Consider the following 13,899-nt stretch of genomic DNA (forward strand, 5'->3'; position numbering starts at 1 on the left):
GGCCCTGGGAGAGAGGAGCCAGGGTCCCATACTGGCTGGTTCTGCAACCTTGGTTAAGACACTCAACACTTCTCTCATCCTTAAAATGGGGGGACCGTAAGGACCACAGCGGTGTAACAGAAAGCCCAGCAACCCCAGAGGTCCCAGGGATGTCAGCCCCAGCAACGTCCCCGCCTCTGCCCTGCCGCACCCCTGTCTGGCTGCAGGGGGCGCCCGTCGCCTGGGAATTCGCCAAGCTGGCCAGTCCCGTCTGGGAACACTGAAGCCTCCCCCATAGGTTGGGCGGCACTCAGGCTGGGAATCGGCCCCCCACTTGCTGCCTCATCACTGGGGGGTGGAGGGGTAGCGGTGTTCTCCATCACAGTACAATTCTGCAGTCTTTCTTGCCAGCGGGTGTCACCCTGGTCGCTCTCTTCTGTTGGGGAGTCACGTGCTGATTCTGGTCCTGTCCCTGGAGTGGGTCCCAGAGTCTGCAAGCCCCTGGGGGTTGTAAAGGAGTGCAGGGGTGAGTAGGGGGAGAGGAAAGCACCTCAAACTGTGGTTTCTTTCTGGAGGGCAGTGTGTGGCTTTGGGAATAGAAATGATGGCAACTTCCTGGCAGGCTCTCAGAGGATAAAATGAGGGGGCTCAGGCCAAACATCAGGTACACAGTAGGCAATGAATGCAGCCGGTGTGGTTATGGCTGTTTTCTCCACCCAACAGCTAACAGACCACCCAGCATTTCTCCAAGGACCACTTTCTCAGGATTACCTGGGTCCCCAGACCACGGATTCAGAATCTCTGGGAGGGGGGAGGGCAGGCATCTCAGCCTAAATTTTTGTCAAGCGCCCCATGTGATCCTGCCTCCACCCCAGAAGTTTCAGAACTGTTAACCTGAGGAGGCTGAGGAATGGCACCAGCCCCACTGCTTCCCGCCAACCTTGTATCCAGGTGAAATCAGGGTGTGGGGAATGTGAGAGGAAGGGATGTCACCAAAGGATCAGATGAACACCTCAGGGGCCTGTGGAAGGGTGTGCCTGTGTGCATATGGTCATGCCTGGGGGTGGGAGTGGGTAGGAGCCCATCCTTTGGGGGTGTCAGCCCAGCCTGGAGAGGTCATGACTCCAGTTCTCTGTATGTGGAGTCCCTCTCAGTGCTGCCCTTCCTTCTCACTCCCACCCGGAATGTTTTTGCTCTACCTTAGGGGCTCTGGCACTTTCTTGTCCCTTTTGCTCTGGTCTTAGGGTCTCTCCATCCGAAGCCCCATCGGTGTTCAAGTCTTTCTCGGCTCTCATCCCTGCTTAACTCTGGTTCTTGGGCTTTGGGAGGGGTGAAGTGTACTCACTGGCATATGAAAAGGCAGCCTGGCTTTGGCTTTGTCGTAAATGGCTCCTGTGGCCATGTTTAAAACTCCTGTGCAAGTAAAGCTGGCGCAGACTTGTCTGTCTGGGAGGCCTGCAGTTCATGGTTGTTGCATGGTAAGGGGAAGAAGGCATGAGGCCTTGTGAGCCCCCAGCCCCAGGTGTGGATGTGAATCCAAATCTGTGTTTGTCCACTATCTGGGTGGTTCCAGAGGGCACAGCTGAGCCCAGGCTGCCCAGCATCGAGGAGAGGCACAGCCCTGCTCCCAGATGGGAGTTCTCAGGATGGTCTGAGCCTGAGGCAGAGAGGAAGAGAAACCAGGAGCCTGGGCCAAGGCATGGATGGGGAGATATTCAGGGAGCTGGTTGGGCACCTAGTGTGCCTGCCTGGAGCCCCAGGTCCATAGAGGGCTAAGAAGTTTGGACCCCAGGGTCTGGGGAGGCCTGGTTATGCTTCACCCCACTGCCTGTATCTCTGCTGCTCTGCCCAGCTCAGGGCCTGGTGGCTGGTCATAAGAAATGGACCTACTGGGTCCCTGCCTCCAGCTGTATAGGGGACTCACCCACTGTCTGGCAGGGCCTTCCAAGTCTTAAGCCAAGTGTGGGTCATCTCCTGGAAAGCCTGGGCCTCAATTTCCCCACTGGACAAGGACATAACTTTTCTCAGGTTCTCAAAGGTGGCCATAACCCTTCCTACCCTGGGACATAGATTCTGGGTCTCTCTCATCCCTCCTAATCTGAGATATTTAGGATTTCTTCGGGAAGCCTTTTAGATCAGGCTTCTCTGCCCCTCAAGGGGAAGTGGACTTGGTTTCCCTTTCTTCTGACGCTCCCCCTCCCCCGCCTCCACACACACCCTTCCCCTACCTTAGACCTGCCCTCAGAGTCTTTCCTTCAAGGCTGGAGACCTTGGCTGCCCTGCATCCACCTTCCCTCTCTGTCCCCGCCCCATTTTTGCTGAAACTGCCCTTGATTCTCAGACACACCCCTTGGAGCCCTTGGCCCCCCGATAAGAGCAGGGGTATTATCTGGGCCCAATTATGGGGCCAGCTGTCCACACACCCAAGAAGCCCTACCATTCCTCCCTTCCCTGGACAGGAGGCCAAGGAGTGACCTCCCACCCTTTCGGGTGCCAAGTACCCATGTGTCTGGAGCCCCTCTGAGATGTCCCCATTCTACACTTGGAAACTGATGGAGGGGTTCAGACCTGGGATGGGAGTCCAGAAGCAGCCAACCTTTCCTCATCTCCAAACCTTTCCTCCATGGGCCTTCTAGAAGGTCAGGGTGTGTGGGGTGGGAAGAGCCCTGGGCTGGGTGTCCCTCAGCTCTGCTATCAACTAATACCCTATAAGAGCGAGTCTTTTCCCTCTGTCTGGCTTCCTGTGACTGGTCTTTAAACAGGATGATCATCATGGCTACGTCACAGGGTTTGGTCACAAGATCCTTACTCTTTAGAGCTGCAGGGGACTCAGGGGTCACCTTATCCAGCTGCCCCTCCACCCCCAATTTCACAATGGGCACTAGAGAAGGAAGGGATTGCCTAAGATGACATGGCGTCCAAGCCAGGCAGCATTCTGTCTGTCTGTGGGGCTGCCTCTCCCGTTCCTGCTCCCAGAGACTATTCCAAAGGAGCAAGGAGCTGGGCAGCCACCACCGGGCCCCACCTTCCAGCCCCCAAACCCCAGAGCCCAGCAGCACATTTCAGCACAGGGCCTGGGGAGCCGATAAGAAGGCCCTGCTTAACTGGGTGTCCAGTCCTGTGCTAGGAGTGATAATGCCGCCCAGCCCAGCCCTACCCACCCCACCCCACCCAAGAGGGCCCTGCTGGTGGGTAAGGGTGCGGTAGGGGCGGATGGGGCAGAGGAGGTTGCCGCAGTGTAGGATCAGGGCCCAGAATCCTACCATGTCGCAGGGCCCAGACCCCTTGCTAGCTGACCTCCCGGGTACCTAGGTGAAGTGACTAGCACCCAGGGGACACTCCACCTGTGCCCACATCCTGCCCTTCAGTTCCTATGCCTGGAGTGTGCGGGGCTGAAGGTCTGCAGGGTACTGTCGTGGGGGACGAAAGCTTCACCAGCACCACCCACAGCCTGGCCTGTGCGGGGGTTCCCACGTGCTTCTCTGGTCCCCACAACCCTCTGCAGTCGTCACGCTTGTTCTAGAGATGAGGGAACCAGCACCGAGCCAACAGTCCAGCTCCTCGGGGTGACACCTCTTCTAAGTGGCCGAGCCAAACCCCTGTCAGCCTCTCCCATTGCACTGTGCTGCTCTAGGCAGTTCTCTATGATTTCAGCTTGTTCCAGAAGTCCCCCTCATCTGTGGGGATCTGCTCTGAGCCCCCCAGTGGAGGCCTGAGACCACGGTCAGCACTGAGCCCCATGTATACCACAGTGACATTTAATGTATAAATGAGCTACAGCAAGAGATGAACAACTAAAAATAAACTGGAACAATTCTAGCTGCCTCCTGTAATCAAAGGTATGAGTGTGGTCTCCATCCACCTTCCAGTGTGAGATGTAAAAGTCCTGGGTGATGAGGTGAGGTGAGGGGATGACGTCACACCATGACCCATGACGTCGTGGTAGGCTACCATGGGCCTCTTGACATTACCTCAGAAGGAGGCTGCTCTGGTCGTCAAGAGAACAGCAGGCTGACCACCCAAAGGTTTGGCCTTTCCACACAGTGAGGGAGTTTCCTCTTAAGAAAACATAATGTTGGGACACCTGGGTGGCTCAGTTGGTTAAGCATCTGCCTTCGGCTCAGGTCATGACCCCAGCGTCCTGGGATCGAGTCCCCATCGGGCTCCTTGCTCAGCTGGGAACCTGCTTCTTGCTCTTCTGCCCACAGCTCTCTGTGCTCCTACTCTCTCTGCCAAATAAATCAATAAATAAGTCTTTAAAAAAAAAAAAAAAAAAGATTTGGAAAAAAAAGAAAACATAATGTTGCTTCTATTTTGGGACTGGCCAGGGTCCCAGGCTGAAGGTGGTCAAAAGCCATGGTCATCTGAGCCCTGGGTCCAGCCAGTGCCCCGGCTCCTGCCTGCTCTCCCCTCTCCCTGCAGCCTCTCAGTCTCGCCTCAGTCTCTGCTCCCACTTCGCACCTTTCCCACTGCTCTCTCTCTTGTTCCTCCTCTGCCTACTCCTTTCCCCTCTCTCTTCTCCCTCTCCCCTCCTGTCCCGCCACCCCTCTACCCCCCAGTCGTTCCTGGACCACAGCTTCCAGGAACACAAAGTTAACCGTCTGGCAACTTTCAAGTAATACCTTTTAACTGTGATTCTTGGAAACCTCTGGGTCTGGGTGTGGACACCCACAGAGCTCTGGGCCAGGCCAGAGGCCTCGCAGGCACAGGGCAGCTTTGTCCCTCTCCGACCCAGTCTTCCTCCTCCCAGCCAGGCACATGCTCTTGAAGCTTCCTGGTCAGGGTGGTTTTGCTGCTGAAATTGGAGGTTCACAAACTGGAAGAGTCCTTCCTGAAAATCCAGCTTATTTCTCAGAGGAAAACCAAGGCACTGGTTGGTGGTGGGGAGTGAGGTCAGCAAGGCCTCCCCCAGATCACACAGTGAGGTAGAGGCCAGATGAGGCTGGGTGCCTGACCTCCTGCCTCTGAGCAGCAGGAGGTCACCACTCCACCGTAGGTCAGAGGCCTGGACGATAAACAGGGAGGCACTCTTTCTTCTCCTGGAGGCCCAGTAGCTCGGCTCTGGTGGGCAAGATCACAATGACAGCAAGCCTAGCAGTATCCCCTGGAGTGCCCACTGTCGGAAGTGCTTTGCTTGCATGATCTCATTTACTCAGAACAGCTTGGGTGGAAGGTGCTGCTGTTACTTTTGTGGACATGACCCTGGATGGTCCTCGGGCTTCCATCTCCCTGTTTGCCAGGACAGAATTTTCTGGAGGCTCCTTAGGACTAATCTTGCTCTGACATCCTAGAAGTCCGTAACTCTGACCAGGAAGAGGGGTCCCTGGTCTGGGGACAAGCCTAGGACCCCTGGAAGGGCTTACTGAATGACTCCTGGCGGAGTGCATTAGGTCATCAACCAAGGGTACTGAGCCCTGGGCAGGACCCTTGGCCACCTGCTCTGGAAAAGTCCCCTGCCCGGTGTTCACTAGATGGCTGTTCCTCAGCCACTGACAAAAATGGAAAGGCTGTCCTTCCTCCCCTTTTGCTGTCTGGGCAGTAGTACGCTGTGGAGAGAACACAGACTGGGTGTTAGGAGAGCTGGGCTGGTAGGCAGGCCCTGCTGCTTCTGGTCATGTGGCTGTGGGAAGCCTCTGGCCTCTCAGAGCCCGTTCCCACATCGGCCAAAGGGCAATGAAAGCCACCTGACCACACCGTGGACTTGCTCTGTGATGCTTACTGCTTTGCACAGGCCATAACCGAGTGGTTGTGGGGTCACTGGGAACAGAACAGTAGGAGGGCCACACTTGGGCTCCCTTTCCCCTCTTTGGGCCTCCTTTTCTGGTTCTGGATTTGGATCATTTGGAAATGACCAAAGCCAAAAATGGGCCACCTCTTTTTAAATCCCAGACAAAGCCTGGGTCACCTTCCTCAGGTGACTTCCCCACCAAGTGTCTGTCCCTAGGGGGTTGAGCTGGCCCGACATGGGTTTGGGGCAGGGATCGGGCCCTCTCCTCTCTGGTCCTGCTGGTACCATCTGTCAGTCCCTCTGGGCCCCTGGCTTCAGGGTGCCCTGGAGTCGAAGCCTCTGGAAGGTCTCATGGTCTGGTTGGGCCAGGCTCACTCTGACGCCACGGCAGAGACTGGGGCTGCACGCATCTTGGCCAAGAGGTTCTATCTGCCTTGGACACAGTTCAGACCAAAGAGTAAAGGAGGTTTGTTCCTAATGCAGAGACCAGAAGTCGGCACACAGAGGGCTCTTTGCTGTGGAGCTGAAGCTTTTAAAGATTTGTTTTCTTTAAATATCCTGCCGCAGGAAAGAGAAGCCAAATATCAAGCATTACTGAGACATAAATTTCATGTGGCTTTAAAGGAACAATTTGGTTAGTTTCCGTCCCACCCTGTTTCTGCCCAGTAGGGTCCCAGGCACATGTCCCTGGGGTTTGCTGGTGGGCACACAGCCCCCTAGGCTCACCCATCCAGCCTCACCTCGAGGTCTCTGAATACCAGTTCCAGCAAGAGGACCTCCAGCCACAGCCTGGCCCCAAGCTTGTCCCAGGGAGGGTCTGTGTACATCCAGCTCAGGAAGTGGAGGTAACTAACCTCCGTCCTTGGCTGCACTGGCACTGTTGATCATACCCTCTTTCTTGAAAACTCTCTCCTTGACGTCAACTTATCCTTGACGTCAGGGATCAGACACACCTGACTCTCCTCCTGACTCCTGCTCCAGGACTCTTGCTCTCACCTCCTACCAAGAAACTTCCAGTCTCTGTCCTGTGCCCTCCTCTTATAGAACTCATGCCCTTGCCTTCAATAGTCCTGGGTCTTTCCAATGCCCCAGGCTCTGGCCTTGATTTTTTTCTGTTTTCCAGCTTTACTGGGGTAGAGTTGACAGATAAAATGATAAGATGTTTAAAGCATAAAACAATAATTTACTATCTGTATACATTGTAAAAGGATTCTCCCCCAGCCTTAATTTTCTGATTGAATGATTCCCTTGTGGTCCCACCAGAGGCTTAGGGTCTTTGCTTGGCCCAGCAGAGCAGAGAAAGGAGAGAAAGCAAAGACAAAATCAGCCATTGAGTAAGAGGAGTACTTTGTTAGATGAAGAAACAGGTGAGCCGGGTATGAGGGCTTGGATCCTGGGAGAGGGTGTCTGGGTGTCCCAGCCTCTTCCCAAGCCTAATCCAAAAGGTGTCCCTTTTGCGCCAGTCCATACCTGGCCCTGACCAAGAGAAGAGCAGAGTGGGAGGAAACCTCTGAGCAGCCTCACTGGCCCTTTATGCCCCCAGAGTCCCTGCTGTGCTAGGGACCCCATGACAGGCCTGGGTGGAGCGGGGAAAGGAGGGCCCTTGGTGAAGGAGCTTCTAGAGGAGAAACCAATCAAGTGGTTAGTGTTGTCATCTAGAGAAGAGCTAGGATAAAAATTTATCCAGCAAGGGGCACCTGGGTGGCTCAGTGGGTTAAGCCTCTGCCTTTGGCTTGGGTCATGATCTCAGGGTCCTGGGATCGAGCCCCACATCAGGCTCTCTGCTCAGCAGGGAACCTGCTTCTCCACCCCACCCCTGCCTGTCTCTGCCTACTTGTGATCTTTCTCTCTCTGTCAAATAAATAAATAAATAAATATTTTTAAAAAATTATCCAGCAAATACTGAATAACTACAATGTATCCAGGAGGTAATGAAATTGATTTTTAAAAAGAATGTGTTCGAGGCGCCTGGGTGGCTTAGTGGGTTGGGCCTCTGCTCGGGTCGTGATCTCAGGGTCCTGGGATAGAGCCTGGCATCGGGCTCTCTGCTCGGCGGGGAGCCTGCTTCCCCCTCTTTCTGCCTACCTCTCTGCCTACTGCATGTGGGGCTCCTGGGTGGCTCAGTCGGTTAAGTGGCTGCCTTTGGCTCAGGTCATGATTCCAGGGTCCTGGGATCTTGCCCCTGGTTGGGCTCCCTGCTCAGTGGGAAGCCTGCTTCTCCCTCTCCCACTCCCCCTGCTTGTGTTCCCCCTCTCGCTGTGTCTCTCTCTGTCAAATAGATAAATAAAATCTTTTAAAATATGAAAAGTTAACTAAATTTTAAAATATGTTCATGTATGGTATAATTGTTAATTTTCAATTTTACATATATAGGTTATATATATAATTACATATATATATACATATATATAATTTTTATTTATTTAGAAAGAGAGAGAGCAATAGCAGGGGCAGAGGGAGAGGGAGAAGCAGACTCCCCTGCTGAGCAGGGAGCCCAATATGGGGCTCAGTCCCAGTACCCTGGGACCACGACCCGAGCCAAAGGCAGAAACCTGACTGACTGAGGCACACAGGTGCCCCCTCAATTTTATATATGTATTTTTAAGAGACTAGAAGCAAGGTCATCAAATGCTTGTGGTGAATAAGCAAGTATTTCCTCATTGGGGGGTTCTGGCTGCCAGTCTGGGGGTTAGGACCCTGAATACCTCAGGCCAGCTCTTCCTCTGTGGGCTGTGTGACTATAGAAAGTACTGCTCCTCTCTGAGCCTCTTCCCTCATCTGAGAAATGGGGCTGTGGAACCAGAAAGTCCGTGGCTCCTTCCAGCTCTGCTGTTACCTGAGGGACCTGGAGGGTTATGGGTAATTTGGCTGACTTGGCTGGGGTTGCTCTGCTCTGCAGAAGGATCGGCAGCCACCCCCACGCAGGCCCCTCTCCTGGAGGGCTCCACAGATAGGACGCAGTGGCCCTCAGCCTGCTCAGCTGCCAGGCTCTGATCTCATATTCAAGTCACTCCTCTCATCTCTTTAACACCCATTCTGAAGCACAAAGGGCCTCCCAGACCCTCCACCTGTGGCCTCCTGACTTCTACAAAGGGGGTTATAACCGAGCAGCCGCCTTCACAGCCTCAATGGCCCCGAAATCTTGCTCAGGAAGTGAGGGCGCCAGCCAGACCAGGGGAAATGCGTTGTTTGTGTACCCCCGGTGTGCCAGACACTCACTGTCTGAGTCATTCATTCTCCACGGCAGCCCTGGTAGGGAGGCTGGAGTATCACCTTTGTTTTCTGGAGGCGGAGGTGAGGCTCGAGGGGTAGAGCACCAGGTCCAGTCGTGCAGCTGTGAGTGGCTGTCCCTGCATCTGAGTGGGCAGCAGCCAGAGTCCCAGGCTGTCCTTCTGAAGGCAGAGGGGGATCCCCGGCTGCCTGTCAGACCCCACTCCTGACTCCCTGCCAGAATGTTGTGTGTGGTGGCAGGGGGTGAAATCTTTTTCTGATCACACCCATTGGAAACCTGATTGTCTCCCCTAGAAAGTCCCACAGGTAGAACTGCTGTTCCCCCTCTTTGTTCTCAGACCCCTGAGTCCACCAGACTCCCCAAGCAGTCAGCAGGTCCAGCACCTTCTGTCATCTTGCTGTGATGAAAGCAGCCTCCTGAAGGGAGAGAATTTAAGGTCCCCCGCTGTCCTGCCATCCCCCGCATGCTGACCTGGCTTTAGGGACCTGCTTCTTCCTTTCACAACTTCCCTATTTGGTCAAGTGACTATCCTTTCCCCTCAGCCTGCCCCCTTGCCCCCCTCCCTCATACCACCATTCTTTCTTCAAATTATAAAAGAGGAGGGCAGGGGGAAATTATGTCCATTCTCCTCTCTGGCCTCAGATTTTAGGCAGGCATTCAAGATAAATTAAAAGTATTTTCTTATCAAATGCCATCACTTTTTTGTTTTGACTACCAGCATTATAGTAATAGTTTTTGAATGAATATTCATTGCATTTGTTCGGGAATCTGGAGGACTGTGGGTTAATCGGCCCTCCTTGGACTAGCCTGAGTCCTTAAATACCATAAGAATCCTGTTTCAGTGGGAAAGTGCCTTTAGACCACATCTTGGAATATAATCTAGTTGGACATCGGGGGCTGCCTGTAATTCTTAACAAATTCAAATCTGCAACATCTTGGGTGGGATTCCTAACCTTGCTTGACTCATAGTCCATATTTCATAGGACTGTTCTAAGGATTAAATGAGGTAAGGTGTGGAAATGTGCCAGCCCATAATGGGAGCTCTGTAAACCTCCCACACTGTTCACCACTGCATACTGACCTGGGGGCTCAGGTGTTAGCCTCTCTGAACCCCAGAATTTTCATGTTTGAACTGGGGCATCTGTCCTGGAGTTGCTTTGACTACTTCAGAAGGTGGCAGGGAGGTACCAAGCAGAAAGTGTGAAAGTACTTTCTAGGCTAAGGGCACCGAACACAGTTAAGAAATTATTACATGCATGCCCCATTGCACCACTTAATTGACTTGTTTTTAAAGAGATAAAGCTCCAGTCCCCAAACTTTTTTTTTTTAAGATTTTATTTATTTATTTGAAAGAGAGGGAGAGAGCCCAAGCAGGGGGTGGGGGAGGCAGAGGCAGAGGGAGGAGCAGACTCCCTGCTGGGCAGGGAACCCTATGTGGGGCTTGATCTCAAGACCCTGAGTTCATGACCTGAGCTGAAGTCAGATGTTGAACCAACTGAGCCACCCAGGTGGGCCACAGTCCCCAGATGCTTACTTAAGTCCTGGTTAGGACAGGCCACACCGATCTCAGGAATCATAGAGTTGGGCTCTGCCTGGCCACACAGCGCTAGAGACAAGAGCTATAATGAAGGGCAGATCTGCCCTCATTCTCTTGTCTGCTCTCAGCAACCAGCCCTTGTTTCCCAGGCACTGACTGTCAGGAGGCATGTGCTCGGCCCTGACTGCGGGACTGCCAGGATGAGCTGACCTCTCCCTTCACGTGAGGCCCTCGGGCTCCTTGTCTCCTGCATGGTCCCTCTCTCCCAGCAGAGCAGTGGGGGGCCTGGTCCTTGCTCTCCAGGGGGGGCAGTGACTGCTCTAGGCATAGGTCCCCATGCCCACAGCCACTGCACACCTGCCCAGAGTGGGTGTGGTCTTCGGCGGCCGATCTGTTACCTTAAAGTCTCCCAGAGCAAAATCTTAAAAAAAAAAAAAAGGATCATTTAAAAGGAATAAGCAAGGCTACATATATTAACCGATTCCGTGGGCTCCGTGTTCTTTTTTTAAAAATATTTTTAAAATTTAAATTCAATTAATTAACATATAGTGTATTATTAGTTTCAGAGATAGAGGCCCGTGATTCCTCAGTCTTATATAACACCCAGTGCTCATTAAGTCACCCAGCTACCCCATCCCCTCACCCCCCTCCCAGGCTCTGTGTTCTATAGCAGAGTACATCTTTTTACAAAGTGAGGTGATTTAAAGTTGATTTGGTGACAAATACCAAGTAGGAAGTAGAGCAGGAGATGCGCGGTATGGAAACACCTGTGACGGAAAACTGGCTCAAGTCTGGGAAATGCTCTTTTCCCTCTGACGCGTTCTTGACTCCTTTTCCAGAGACAAAAACAGGTGCACAGAGGTGAGGTGAGCTTCAGTGGGGTTGCAGGGCCTGGAGAGAGGGCTCCTCACACTACCATTGAGCCAGGGGCATGACAGTTCAGAGCCTGCCGGCTGCACCGGTGAGCTGTGCCAGGCAGGGGCTCGTCCTCCGACCAGAAACGGTTGCATCAGACTGGCTGACCTCATGCCTGTGGCAAGGCAGATAGAGAGGTTGATTGGGGCTTAGGAAGAGGGGACGATCTGAAGGAGAACCAGGCAGAGACAAAAGGCAGGCAGAGACCTGCCGGGCTGGCCACCACCAGAATTCCGAACCCAGAGTGAGGAGGAGGAACAAAGTAACACAACTCTGAGTTCTTTTAACCACTGGTGTAGCCTCCGATTGGCCTCCAACAGGCTTCTAAAACCAGAAATGGTGGTAGGTGAGAAGAACTTAAGTCAAAGGACAGCTACAAACTGTGCAAATGCATCCCACGCACCCACCCAGCCAGACACACAGACACTGTACTTACACAGCCCCACCCCCCACACACACCTTGAGTAACTCAGGGTCAGGGACCTTCCTGCTTGAAGAACCATAACAGACCTTTTGTCCCAGTGCCTCTTAAAAAACTCCTAGGATGAGAAAACAAAAAACAAAAAAACCTCCTAGGATGTGGGGCACTTGGGTGGCTCAGTCAGTTAAGCGTCTCTGCCTTCAGCTCAGGTCATGATTTCGGGGTCCTGGGATCGAGCCCCGCATTGGGCTCATTGGAAACCTGCTTCTCCCTCTCCCTCTGTGTCTCTCTCTGTCAAATAAATAATAAATAAAATCTTTTTTTAAAAAGGGGGGTTGGGCGCCTGGGTGGTTCAGTGGGTTAAGCCTCTACCTTTGGCTCAGGTCATGATCTCAGGGTCTTGGGATCGAGCCCTGCTAAGCCTTTCTGCTTAGCAGGGAGCCTGCTTCCCCCTCCTCCTCTGCCTGCCTCTGTGCCTGCTTGTGATTTCTGTCTGCCAAGTAAGTAAATAAAATCTTTTTAAAAAGCAGAAACGAAAAACAAACAACAACAAAAAACAAAACTCCTAGGATGTGCTCTCACCTTTGGAATGACATGTAGCTGACCTGTCCACCTTTGTTGTGGTCACTAAAAGCTTAATAGCTGTGTCTGGTGGCCACAGTTTCACGAGACATAAACACAGGTTCAAGTGAAAGGAACAAACAAGTACTGAGCACACTTGACCTAGCGCTATGCAAGGAATGGGATCTTTTGGGCGAAAAGGAATATGGAGGGGACAAAAGATGAATGAGGCAGCCTTGGCCTCAAGGGACCTGCAGCCCCTGAGGGGCTGGAGAGGGAATGCTTGCTTGAGGAACCAAAGTGACCAGTCAGCTGTAAGCCACTTCCAGTAAGATTTAAAGATGATTGGCCATGGAGGAATGGTCACAACCAGTGCATGACTGTTCCCAGGGGCTGGAGCCACCGTCAGGTGGAGGGCAGTGTCAGGGAGGGCTTCCACTTCCCGGGGAGACTGTGGGCACAGCTGGTGCTAGGGGGGTGCTGCAGTGGGCGTCAGTCCCCGTAGACAGACGAGGCACCTGAGGCTCTGGGCGTCCAGTGCACCAGACTATGGCAGTTAAGGATAGCATCTGGACCCCTGAAGAAGAGGCCACGCCAGAGAGTGGCCTGGGCCTGGAGGCTGGGAGGGCACGGGTTACTCCCGGGGTCTGCGGGGAAGGAACAGGTAAGAGAAGGGCAGGGTAAGCAGTCCTGGAAAAGCAGCTCTAGGAGGAGTGACCCGGCTTATTTCATGCGAGGACCAGGGAGGGGACATGTGCAGGTGGACGGGAGGGGCACACTCGTGGGCGGGTGGGAGGAGGGCACAATGGTGGTTACTGTTGGTGCAGAGATAAAGATTTCTGGTACCAGTTAAGAGGAACCTCAAAAAACCTTTAATTCCAGAACGAGCTTTTGGTTTCAGAGATTACTCAACTCTGTTTATTTTTATCTTAAGTAAGAAAGAAAGAAAGCAAGAAAGCTAGCTTTTCTTAAGTCAGTTCTATTCTTTTTAATACCTGCAAGCTGAGATGGGGTTGGGGGAGAAGAGTAGCTGCAGTTCACCCAGTCTTGGCTGGCTGTGCCGTGGGGAGGCTGCCGGGGGCCGCCCAGAGGGGCCACCGAATCCCTCAGCCACTTTCGGACACCTCACAGTCCTCTGGATAACATCACTGGGGAAACTGAGGCACCATTGGTTCAGTAGGTAGCTCTAGGCCACTCAGAGCAGAGCAGTGACCCAGGTGCCCCCTCCCTGCCCAGGGACTGGCTTTTTCAGCCCAATGCTGGATGTTGGTTCCTGACAGGAAGCACTCCCGCCCCCCGCCCACACACCCCCCCCCTCCTTAGGCTTCCCTGCTGCCAGTCTTTTCAAGGTCCCTGCAATTTAGAGATTGCTCTTATTTCGAAGTAAACACATTTTCCTCCTGACTACAAAAGTGAAATGTATCTATTTTGGAAAATTTTGTAAAGTATAGAAAAACACAAAAACAAAAAATGAAAGTCCTCTGTCATCCCACAGTCCAGAACGAACCACTGTTAACCTTCTGGGG

The 13,899-nt window shown here is 53.1% G+C and overlaps 1 protein-coding gene and 2 long non-coding RNA genes across 4 annotated transcripts in view; 1 reads left to right on the forward strand and 2 right to left on the reverse strand.

Annotated features, from left to right (window-relative positions):
• Window positions 1-7,409, reverse strand: LOC309848807. The gene is made up of 3 exons (XR_014303303.1): window positions 4,602-7,409; window positions 2,208-4,208; window positions 1-480 (listed from the first exon to the last, which is right to left on the reverse strand). It is a non-coding gene; the product is annotated as an uncharacterized lncRNA (long non-coding RNA).
• ZDHHC19 (zDHHC palmitoyltransferase 19) overlaps window positions 1-13,899 on the forward strand; it is a 37,715-nt gene that overhangs the window by 11,237 nt on the left and 12,579 nt on the right. The gene's annotated exons all lie outside the window — the stretch shown is intronic.
• LOC309848789 lies at window positions 10,257-13,151 on the reverse strand. The gene is made up of 2 exons (XR_014303288.1): window positions 11,203-13,151; window positions 10,257-10,897 (listed from the first exon to the last, which is right to left on the reverse strand). It is a non-coding gene; the product is annotated as an uncharacterized lncRNA (long non-coding RNA).

The sequence above is a fragment of the Mustela nivalis genome, assembly GCF_964662115.1.
Source record: "Mustela nivalis genome assembly, chromosome: 1".
Lineage (NCBI taxonomy): Eukaryota > Metazoa > Chordata > Mammalia > Carnivora > Mustelidae > Mustela > Mustela nivalis.